We start from the raw sequence: 10593 nt of genomic DNA, 5'->3' as shown, positions 1-10593 counted from the left end.
GTCCTTTGGCCACAAGACCCTTTCTCATTCAGTGGGAACTGAAGTCCAGCTTCTGCAACAACTTCTCATGAGCCCACGCAGGACTCGCTGCATGATCCTGGCCGGTGTTAACTCTGCGTCCGAGTGACTCTTCATTGAATCCAGCTGGGGCTGGAATTCTGCTGGAAATGGCCATACTCAGATACCACAATGATGAGTGTGGTGTAACAATGAGATTTTGAATTTTGAGTGAGAACTTCAGTGTATTTGGACAGCAAACAGTTCCAATTTTGATAAGGCACTTCCAAGAGTCATGTAGCATCTCCCCAAGATACTGTGAGTCAAGGTCTGAGGGAGCCATGTTTGAGAGAACGTGATCGCAATTTATTAATTAGCAGTCAACTGTCAGGGCAGGTACACAGCTGCAATTAGCTGCCACGAGCACTGAGAAAATTTCTGCATCTTTGGACAACTCAGACCATTGTGATTACAGTGTTTCTGGCATTAATTGTGGTTCTAAATGTGACAGAAGTGACCTTGGATGTGACATAGAAATTGTGGTCACTGTGCGATAGCCAGTTCTTGGCCTCACTGTCAACAAAGCAAAGCAAAGCATGTCCAGGTCAAACGCTTTTGGCTTCCAAGGATGGCTTAAGTGCTGTGGAAAGCATTGTTAGCACTGGGCGTCTGGAAGCATCAGCTGCTTGTGGTCCCTAAAGTTCCTCTGGTACTCATTATAAAGGTAGGGAGAATAAGCCTGTGTGTTCCAGGTTATTATATTTGTCTACTCGGTTTTCCTCGCTGTTTTGGCTGCAAAAGAGCACCCATCTTAATGTTCTTGCAGGGTAATAAACAGCTGCTGCATTTCAGCGTTGAGGTGATGGCATTCTGCGGTGGATGATTCATGGCTTGGGTTCTTTTGAGCTGAAAGGTACTGTTTGAATGTAATGTTTTGGTTTCTCTTTTTTTCCTGCATGGGTCTGGACCTGGGCTTTGTATTATATAACGTGATTGAAGATTTAAAACCGGCCACTTGGAGCAGCACCTCTCCCAGTGAGGCTTGCTTTCAGTGGTGGAAAAAGGCTCCAGCCCTTTGAGTCATGGTGTTTGTGCTGTTGTTCTGTGGCACTGAAATCCCCAGGTTAGCTGAATACTACAGAAAAAGATTTTTGAATTTCTTTGTCCCAGGTCTTTTAATGATAACTTTATTTCTACAACTGGTTAAAGTCCAAAGATATTTTTGGTGGGTTTTTTTCCTCTGGGTCCTGCGTGTTGATCTGAAGTAAGCCTCATAGTTTGATACTTAGTCTGAGTGTGGGATAGAGTAATATGACACCGATTATTGGACAAAAAAATAACTAGTGAGCAATGGGAGAGGGAACGGGGCAAAGTCTTGTTTTAATGTATCAGAAGCAGATTCAGAGAATCATAAAATCACAGAATGGTTTGGGTTGGAAGTAACCTTAAAGATCATCTTGTTCCAACCCCCCTGCCATGGGCAGGGACACCTTTCCCTGGATAAAGTTGCTCAGGGCTCCATCCAACTTGGCCTTGAACAATTCCAGGGATGGGGCATCCACAGCTTCTCTGAGCAACAGTCTTTGCTTATATAGAATCTTTGCTTATACCTATGGGTTGGGAAAAGCCAATATAATAAGGTATCTCTGCCCTCCTTGTCCTCTTGCAACTGCAAGACTGGCAAACCTGAAATGGAGGTAGAAATATTGTTATGTCAGTGTTTCTAAATCTAGAAGTAGCTGCCCAAGAAGGTGAGTTAAGATGTGGCTTCAACTAGAGACAGCCTCTAGAAAGTCTTTGAGGAGATGCTAGAAGAGATGCTTCCCCATGGGAAGAGATATGTCTTGCAATAAGCTGAGAATTAGATAACCAGGTTGTGGGTTCAGAAGGTGAGAAACGGGAGTGGTGTTAAGCTTTATCTCTGAGAAGTGTTTTCTCAGGGCGTCTGTGAGACAGGTGCAAGTGGCCTCCACCTGCAGGGTAACATTGTTGTTCTGGAATGAGCTTGGTCACCTTGGCACAGTTGTAAGCTTGAGCTCTGCTCCCATCCACATGCACCAGGAGCCTGTAAATGCATTCAAAAGGCTCTTGAATTCCCAGGGTAAAATACCATCTAAAGATAGTTCTGGTTGAACTTCATACCATGGCACAAGATAACCTCACTGATGCCACTGGTCTGTCTGTCTTCATATGCACATGTCATGTTTCAGAGGGTTGAGGCCTTACTGTTCTGTGCAGATGGTGCAGGGGAAAATATACCTGTAAGGAACAACTACAGAAAAATCAGCTCAAAGAGGCAATTTCTTCCTATCCCCATGAGCAAGTAGTTGGCTTATGCTCTGGACTGTGAGAGTTTACATTCCTCATCTGTTATTATTAAAATATCATAATTATTATTATTATTATTGTCTGTATAATGTGTGTTTAGAAATTGTCTTTGTGTTTATGCCATTTTTATCTTTAAAACATGCCACACTCAAATGCATGTGAATTCCAAAAAGCAACAGTTGCTATCACTGCATGCCACTAAATCATTAAAGTGGTGGAAAAAGCACAAATAAGCAGACCTGTACCTTGATGGGCTTTTAATTTTTTTTTAAACATGCAATTGGTGTTAATTTCTCAGTGTCTGTAATGTTTGTGTTCACTATAACTGAACAATAGAACTTTGTTTTTGTTCTTTGTGTAAATTAAAAACATCTGTTCCCTTTATACGAAAAGTTGTTTTTTAAAAGAAACTGGTCTGATCTAACTAAATACCAATGCTGTGTCCACAATGAGTTACTATTAATATTTGGGAAAGGCAACCATCCAAAGCAAGTGTAATGTCAAATCACTGGCGGGAGTGCATATTTATTGCTCGAAGTGACAGATAAAAATGCAGAGGTTACAAAAACAAAATTCTTACAGATGACTAATGATGCATATATATGCCCCCAGTGCCCCATCACCACATTTACAATTGGCAGGGTGTTCTCCACTGCCTCCTGCTCCCCAGGATTAATCATCAAGAGACTGGTAGCTTGGCACCCTCCGTGGAGGAGCGACGCTGCTCCCACCTTCCCTCCAGCAGACCCTGCATGGAGTGACCTTTGGGGCATACTGGAATCTGATCCATCTATTTAATTTGTCTGACTTTTCCCCCACCTCTCTCTGGTATTTGACTGCATGGGTTTATTTTCTGCTGAAGGCACACGACTTTTTTCTGTGCAGGTGGAGGAGGTGGACCATGCACTGCATGTTTCTGTAGTGCCTGTGACACCAGCACCGTGGTGGTCTTCAGAGCTGTCTGTTAAGTCCTGGTATGAAGGAGTTGGAATCCCAAGACTGGACTGTCATCTTTCTCATGAGGAGCAGTCCTGCATTTAGCAGGACTGAAGTAGCTATTTAGGAGGTTATTTAAAAAACAAAACAAAACAAACCAAACCACTATTTGTCATGATCTGCAGTAGCAGAACTGGGATCTGAGAGGTTCAGCACTTGCCTGCCCAGGTGACTGTGGAGCCCTGTTACTAATGTATTTGAACATCTCAGAGATGATCAAGTTGTCCTCACAGGCAGGTATCTTCAGAAGGAAATACATCTAATTAACATTTCTTGACGAAGGGCCTGATTCAAGAAAACATCTCTATTGAGTGCAGTAGTTAAGCCCTTGCTTAAATCTCATTTATTTCAGTAAGATTTAAACACAAATAAATCTTTCCCAGACCCTGGGCATGCCAAGCTCAGACCTGTGTCTCCCCTTGCTGCTACCTCTGGTGTCCTGTGCTAAGGATGACATGCCTTTCACTGTCAGGAACCAAGAAAAAAGGTTGATTATATTAAAGAATTAGATATTTTGTTGATATGCTTATTGCAGTCAGTTCCACAACAGGTATTGACCTATTATCAGCATAATTTCCTGGCTACCCCTCAAGGGGACATATATATGTCCTTCCCCTCTCCTCTTCTCCTGTAGAGGAGCCCTGTGCTCCTTTCCTTCTCTTACCCTTTTCCCTGACTACCCCTAATACCTGTACTATTAATCTCCATCTCTTTCTACAGCATCTCTGCTCTCTCTGCCACGCACTGTGGCATCCCCCATCCTGCTCCCCACATGTACCTGCACCAGTGGGCAGCCCTCTCCCATGGAGCTGTCATCAGCCTGTTGGAGGTATTTCACCTCCCTAGACACCCACAGCTGCCTCCAGGATCCAGCTGAGCACAGAACTTGCTGAGTCACATTTTCACCACAAAGCCACTCATGTGCTTCCCCAGACTCACACAGTTATAGGCATAGCCTGGCCAGAGAGGAGCAGACAGATTTCACCCTGAAGCACATTCAGGAATGCTGGCAAGAAGTTGCTTTTATTTCCTATCTCGGGTTACCACAACGTGGGTTAGGACTACAGAAGCTTGAAATCACTGGCAAGCTAATGCTGTGCATCTGTCTAAGATGATGGCCAGCATGGACAACCATGGGCTTCAGCCCATGACCAGTGTGAAGCACTTTGTTCCTTGCTGAGCAGCTGTCATTAACAGTGATCTGTGAGGTTTCTTCCTGATTTCACTCAGTGGCTTGCATGGCTGCTCTCTTCTGTGTGAGTTCTCCACGCTTGCCTATGTGGCTGTGGAGGTAATCTACTGCCTGGCCTCACCGGATAATTCTTCTTGTCATGTTGCTGTCAGGGGGGGTGAATGCTGTTTCCATCAGTTTGATGAGCTGCAGCCCCCCTCATCCCCTTGGGGATGTAAAACCTGTAACATGGGAACAGTACTTGCTGCCAGGGACCCTTGTAAGGGATTAGTAGGGAATCCTACTAATTAGTTGCTGGGTAACTCGAGAGTATCTATAACTCACCGGCTCAGCCTCCCTGTGAGTAGAGGTCTATTTGGGAAGATGATCTATGAGGTCACTGCTTCATATCACTGGTACCTTATGGCTCTTTCTACTGTCAGAAACCGATGAATTAAATTAGTGCTGCACTACAGGAACTGAGTCTTTGTGTTCTGTGGGACCTGTCAGACTTCCCCACCTCTCAGTAGGTGCTCATGGCCCACAGTGAAGGGGAGAGCAAGGTGCAGTGTCCTTTTGTTCTCTTGAGGGAAACAATTTTGATGCCGATGTAGTGCACGATGCTGCTATCACCTGCAGACATAATATTTTTTTGGTGTGGGGGTGGAACAACAGCCTACCCGTCTGGATGTCTTTGCAGAAGCAGTGTTCAGAGCGGTAGTCGCCCAGCCGCTCCCAAAGCCCTACACGTCGCTGGCCCCGCGGCTTTTAGCGCCGGTTCCCATTAGGTGTCTCCCTTCCCCTCCGCACGGAGAGCGCGGTCCGTGCGGGCGGCAGCGGGGATCGTCCCCCCAGCGCCGCTCCGGGACGGCGCACCGGGATCGGGCACCGCAGCCCGCCGCGGTCAGCTTCTGGCTCAGAGCACATGGATGGATGTTGTGCCGGGATGTTTGCCCAGGAAATTTCCTTGGCAAGGGAAGGGAGCTGGATCCTGCCACCGGCACCGCTGTCAGAGCAGTGTGTCCCCCTTTTCCAGCCTCCCAGGGGCTGCACAATGATCCTTGGGGCTCCTATTCCCTGCCTGCTCGGGGCAGACAGCATCCCTGCTCGGGATAGGTGTGTCTGCAGGCAGGGACAAACAGCGCTGAGTGTCACAGAATCACAGAATGGTTTGGGTTGGAAGGGATCTTTAAGATCATCCTGTTCCAAGCCCCTGCCATGGGCCAGGACACCTTCCACTAGACCAGGTTGCCCAAAGCCCCATCTAATCTTGAACACCTCCAGGGTTGGGGCATCCACAGCTCCTCTGCACAACCTGTTCCAGTGCCTTACCACCCTCACAATAAAGAATTTCTTCCTAATATCTAATCTAAATCTCTCCTCTTTCAGTTTAAAACCATTCTGTCTTGCCCTATCACTATCTGCCAGTGGAAAAAGTTGCTTTCCCTCTTTTTATAAGTAGTTCAAGTTTCCCCTTTAGGTACTGGAAGGCTACTAGGAGGTCTCTTTCTGTTTGGAGACATTCCTGCTTAGAGGCCTCCCCCGAGCCTTCTCTGCTCCAGGTCTCTTAGCCTGTCTCCACAGGAGAGGTACTCTAGCTCTCTCATCACCTTTGTGGCCCCCTCTGGACCCTCTCTAACACATGCACATCCTTCTTGTGCTGGGGACCCCAGAGCTGGATGCAGCACTGCAGGTGAGGTCTCATGAGACCAGAATCATGGGGCAGAATCCCTTCCCTCAACCTGGAGCCCACAATGCTTTGGATGCAGCCCAGGACATGATTTGCTTTCTGGGCTGCAAGGGCACTCTTGTGTCATGTCCATCTTTTTGTCCAGCAGAAGCCCCACAGACACAGAGCTGTATCTATGTTGTATCCATACAACTTACTTTGTGGCTTCATTCAACACACCTACATGGAGTTTCAGGCTGAACCCAGAGTTCCTGGTGTCAGGAAAGCAGGCCAGTAAGGTGGAGGGAGGCTTAGAGAAGGGCTGTTGCCTAGTCACAGGTGCTATGTGCTGTCCCTGTTTGGGATGTTCCCCTGTGTTACCAATGTGTGAAGAAAACACATGCAAAGAAGGATGCATGATAGCAAGCCATGCACAAATGTGCCTGGCCCCCTCCCTGAATCCTAATGTGAAATGATGGCAATGATCCGGAGACTTTATGTGGTGAGAAAAAGTCCCTTTTTGGCAATGGGGTGGCTGGGAGGCTTTTGCCTCTCTTTCTGCAGATGATTCCTGATCCTACCTCTGCTTTAATCAGTTTGGCTCCTGTGTAGCCTGTGTGTCATCCCAGGGAGCTGTCTAAAATTATTCAAGTTTTGTGCATCTTGACACTGGACGTGAATTTCTGCTGATCCAATATTATTTGGTGCTCAAAATACAGCAGGTTGTGAATATACCTGCATGCTGCAGCCTTCACAGAGATCATCCAGTCACTACCATGGCTTGCTCCTCATCTGAAATCACCTTGCAAGGGGATTTTTGCGGCACTAAAAGTTTTATAGCTGATTGCATATTTTATTCTTAATTCACATGCAACACTGAAGTGGCACCACTGGCACACTTGCAGCATACGAGTTTAGGTTATCTTGTCACCATTTTGTAGAAAGAAGGACTTAAGCTTGAGCCTAAAACATTATGCCAAGATTTAGATGCCGGAGAGGAATGTCTTTACAGAAGTATTATTTAAAATTTTATTTTGATTTAAATTTATTTATTAATTCTGGGCATGAGCTCCTCTTGCTGGCAGTGATGTTAGTTCAGCTGTCTCACAAGCAGAGTTTTGCCCCAGATGCAGCTGCATCTACAATCTTTGGTATAGGCTGACTTATTTAAACAACATGTAGCATCTGGTCTCTGTGGCTTGGGCCACTTACTGAAGGTCACATAGCAGAGACTGGGAAACAGCCCAGCTCTCCTGCCTCTGATCTCTCTGCTCGAATTTTTGCAATGCCTCCTCAACCACAGAGCAACACTAATGTCCACAGGCAAGAGAGGTGATGTAGCCAAACTTGGGAGATGTGGAATAAAAAGGTGGCTGAAAATCTGTCTGGGTTGGAGGAGAGTGGTTAGTGAGCTGGGGTCTGGCTGGTGGTCAGTGCTGAGTGGTGTCTCTCAGCTGTGGTACTGGGATGGATGGTGTCAAACACCTTCACCACTGCCCCAGGTGATGCTGGCAGGCACCTCCATGGATAATGCCAACTGATCGGAGCACTGAGCATGCTGGAGGTTTCACTGCTATCCAGAGAGACATGACAAGCTGGGGAAAGTGGCCTCAGAAAACTCAACAAAAAAGAATGTGAGGTTCTGAACCTGGGATGGAGCAACCCCATGCACCACTGCTGGCTGGGGAGTGACTGAGTGCTGGGAAGAGCTTTGCAACAAAGGACGTAGGTAGGGATCCTGGTGGACACCAAATGGGACAGAACTCCCCAATGGGCTGCTGTGCCAGCGAGGCTAATGTGCCCTAGGCTGTATTAGCCAAAGCATAGCCAGCAGGCTGAGGGAACTGGTGATTCCTTGAGATAGGAGGAGAGGTCAAGACATCTGGGTCCTCTCAGCATGAGGAGCGTCTACTCACTGTTGTGTCCAGCTGCCTAAAGGAGGGCTGCAGAGAAGATAGAACTGAACTCTTCTCAGATGTTCATAGCAAAAGGACAGAAGGCAATAATCACAATCTGCAGGAAGGGAAATCCTGACTGAATATAAGGAAAAAGCATTCACAATCAGTGGTTAACCACTGGCATGATTGCCCAGAGAGGCTGTGCAGTCTCCATCCTTGAAGATTTTCAAAATATGACTGAACAAAGCCCAGAGCAATCTGAAGTAATTTTGAAGTTCTGAGTACAAGTTTTGACCAGATGACTTCCAGAGGTCTCTTCCAACCTAATTTATTCCATGACTTTGCAATAGCTGAATACCTTCAGCATAATTCCTGTTGTATTCCTGGGTGAACCGAATAGAACCTTTTGTCAGTATTGTTTTCACAGGCACACCTTTCATAACCACCACATATATCACAAAAGAGAAAAAATAAGTGCAACACTGAGAGGAAAATTGAAGCAAAGCAATGATCAAAAGCTACACAAAACATCCAGTGTTTCAAAGCTGCTGGTTGCTGCTAGTGTTGGCATGAGAGGAAATATAAAGTGGATTAAATGCAAGGACAAACAATCTGAGGCATTCTGCTAGCAGATTCTCCTGTCATCCTCCTACCTCCCAACATGACAGTGATCCAAGCTGTGCAGAGTCTTGGATGAGCCTCCAAGCGCTGAATCACTTTTACTCCCCTCCCTTCCCTGCAATGATCATGGACATAAAACAGACGTGGCTGAGAGAGACTAGGGCCCAGTTTATAAAAGGAAAGTCACTTTTCAGCACAGCCTACATGAAAAAGGATTGTTTGGTTTTACCACTTAACAAACCCCCCAGTGGCCTGATGAGGAACATACTTCTTAAGCTGAGCGTCCTTCCTCAGGCTAGAGGAAGGTGGGTTTAGCAAGCTCTACTTGCTGCCAAAAGGTAATGGTACCCTTGAGATGCGATCTGTCCCCGTGGCCCCAGTCATATTTTAGAATGAAGGAGATGCAAAGAAGTGACAAACATATCTTTTTACTGCCAGAAAAGTGCATCGATAGTATAATTTCTACATGGCACAAAACCTTTTGTATTTGAAGAATATTAAGGCTCAAAAATGAAACTCCCCTTGATGTAATAGCAATTCAGAGAAATTTTTTGAGGAGTTTGGGAATATCGTCTCTTCTGGTGTGAACCCACATGAAGCCGTAGTAGGTCAGTTCCCTTGGCAAGGGAGAAATCACTATAATGACTGGCCATGTTCCCCCCTGTTCCTTGAATTTGGGCAGCTTCAGGCAATGGCAGGCAGTTGGCAGCTTCCTGGGTAGCAAGAACAGTTTCAAGCAGCAATTACAATCATTTGTCTCTCCTCTCACTGAAAGCAACTGAACTGCTTCTGCCTCCTGCCTCTCTCTTTTGAAAGCCTTTGGCCTTTGCTTGGGCATCACCATTTTGAAGTCCTGCTCATTACACACATGCCAAGTAATCCCTCTTGAAAAAGCCAGGTCCATTGACTTCAGAAGGACTGCTCGTGTACTTCAACCTCTGTGTGTTTACAAACCAAGGTTTTACCTTGGGTTACCACCACAGAGATTGATGGGAGATCTGCTCAGAGGGTAAAAAAAATAATGGAGTGTATGTCTAGCAGGATTTCATTCCAAGCTTAAATTATATAAACACTCCTATAATAAGCATCTTTGGCAAAATCCATGACCCAGCTGTGCCACTTTTCTTGCAGTACTTCTATTCCTGGATCCATTCTGCCGAGCTGTAGGAAATTTCTGGAAGTGCCTAAGTAAGCATCTCCTCAGGTCGCACTCCCACAGCAGTCAACAGACAGAGGTCAGCTTCTCCAGACATCGTGTCCAGTCTTAGCTCTGCTCTGCAAGTGGAGACGAAGCCTGTCTTTCTTCCAGGACCATACTGGGAATTTACAATGACTGGGCTCCAAACTAGCCTCAGTTAGATCCCTAAAGCTGGGGGAAGGAGAGGATACCCTCAGCTCTTAATATCTAAGAACCACCTGTGAGGTTATTGCTGAAGTCCTTGCACCCAAAACTCCCCCTGACCTTGACCTTGTTGAAGGTGATGGAGCTGGTCCTGCTCCTGCGGCAGCTCCGTGAGTGGGTCCTGTGCCGGAGCCGCGGGTGGCTGCAGCCGTCTGTCCTCTGTGCCCAGAGCTGTGAGATCAGAGTCTGAGCATCCACATGTGCATGGTTCTCCACTACATGTATGAATTATTTGCAGTGGAGAATCATGCATCACACAACAAGTTCAAGAAGAAAAAATCTTGCCCTTCAGGAATTAGTTTCTGGCTGTGGAAAACAACAGATAACATATATGCATGAAAAAACCCATAGAAAATAACCTCAGGAGTTAAATCTGATGAATATAAAATACTACACAAACTATAGAACTATAACTCAGGATATTCACTATGTTCATTAAATCTCTCTCACATAGCATTTTAAAAGACCAACATTTTTTGAAGTAATCTTTCCCCAGCTATTCTGTATTAAT

The sequence above is a fragment of the Corvus cornix genome, chromosome 3 (genome assembly GCF_000738735.6).
Source record: "Corvus cornix cornix isolate S_Up_H32 chromosome 3, ASM73873v5, whole genome shotgun sequence".
In the NCBI taxonomy this organism is placed as follows: domain Eukaryota; kingdom Metazoa; phylum Chordata; class Aves; order Passeriformes; family Corvidae; genus Corvus; species Corvus cornix.
This window is presented reverse-complemented; position numbering follows the sequence as displayed.